This window comes from Haplochromis burtoni, unplaced genomic scaffold, assembly GCF_018398535.1.
Source record: "Haplochromis burtoni strain Fernald_Lab_line unplaced genomic scaffold, NCSU_Asbu1 Contig_224, whole genome shotgun sequence".
NCBI classification, from domain to species: domain Eukaryota; kingdom Metazoa; phylum Chordata; class Actinopteri; order Cichliformes; family Cichlidae; genus Haplochromis; species Haplochromis burtoni.
The window spans coordinates 54,780-56,380 of NW_024582585.1; positions in this window are offsets into that span (position 1 = coordinate 54,780).

A 1,601-nucleotide genomic window follows, 5' to 3' on the forward strand; every position below is an offset into this window, starting at 1 on the left:
GATAGATAGATAGATAGATAGATAGATAGATAGATAGATAGATAGATAGATAGATAGATAGATAGATAGATAGATAGATAGATAGATAGATAGATTCAGCATTTAGTGCTTTACCACATATGTCTTAGTGCGTGTGTAACATAAATATTATAGCAAACAAATAATAGTCCTGTAAATTTGCTTTCTATCATGGACTTTGTTGCTCTTTTGGTTCTGAAAGCACTCAATCGTTGAACAATTTCACAAGCTGACATAAGACCTTGTTGTCCTACAGACTAAAAACTGCTGTGATTATACATTGCGCGGCCACTTTATTAAGTACACCTTGTTACTACCATGTTTAACCACCTTTTGCCTTCATAACTACTTTAATTCTTCATGACACAGTTTCAACAAGATGCTGGAAACATCCCTTCACGATTTTGGTCCATATTGACATGAAAAAATCATACAGTTGCAGATTTGTTGGCTGCTTGTCCATGATGCGAATCTCCCGTTTCACCACACCCAAAAGCTCTGAAGATTCTGAAGATTCAGCTCTGAAGACTGTAGAGGTCATTTGAGTACAGTGAACTCACTGTCAGGTTTAAGAAACCAGCTGAAGATGATCGGAGCTTTGTGACAAGAAGTGCACCTATTTTCTGGAAGCAGCCATCAAAAGATGGGTACATTGCGGTTGTAAATGGATAGATATGGTCTGTCACTCCGTTATACCAAATTCTGACCCTACCATCTGAATGTTGCAACAAAAATCAAGACTAAGCAACATTTTTCCGATCTTCTTTTGTCCACTTCTGCTGAGCCTGTGCCCGCTGTAGCCTGAATTTCTTGTTCTTAGCTGACAGCAGTAGCACCTGATGCGGTCTTCTGCCCCAGCCCATCTGTGCATTGCGATGCTCTTCTGCATACCTTGGTTGTAATAAGTGGTCATTTGAATTATTGTTTCCTTCCAATCATGTGAAAGCAATCTGACCATTCTTCTCTGACCTCTGGCAAAAACAAAGCATTTTCACTTAGGAAACTTAGGGAACATTTTCTCATGTTTGTAACAACTCTTGAAAACTTAAGAGATGGTTGTGTACAAACATGCGGGTACTTGCCTTCCAGAAAACACAAATAGGCCTTCACCTAGTAGAGAAAAACTAATAATCTACAAGTTTAGGATTTTAAAAGTAGAAGCATATAAAATGTGTTTATTATGTGAACTGTGACCCCAGGAAATCCATCACACCTGTTCTTCTTCCCATTCAAGGTCACTCGCCATCCAAAAATCACCACTATATCTGTGAGTTCAAAGGTGAATACGTGCTCCACATCAGGATTGTCTCACTGAATGGTGAAAACAGTGCTTGATGAAACGACTCTTAGGCACTCATTTCGGTTTTAGCTGGCATTATTTCAGATTAAGGCAAAATGCTAACCCTAGTTTATCTTTATTTGGAACCTTTTAAGGACCTGAATGAGGCTTTTTGGGAAATATGGAAGAGGGCCACATTTACATCCACCACAATAGACAGGAACAGCTCAGTCAATCACGTCCACAAATGCTGGAAACAAAATTACTGGGCTGCGTTAAAACAGAAGTTAATGGTTTGGCTGAT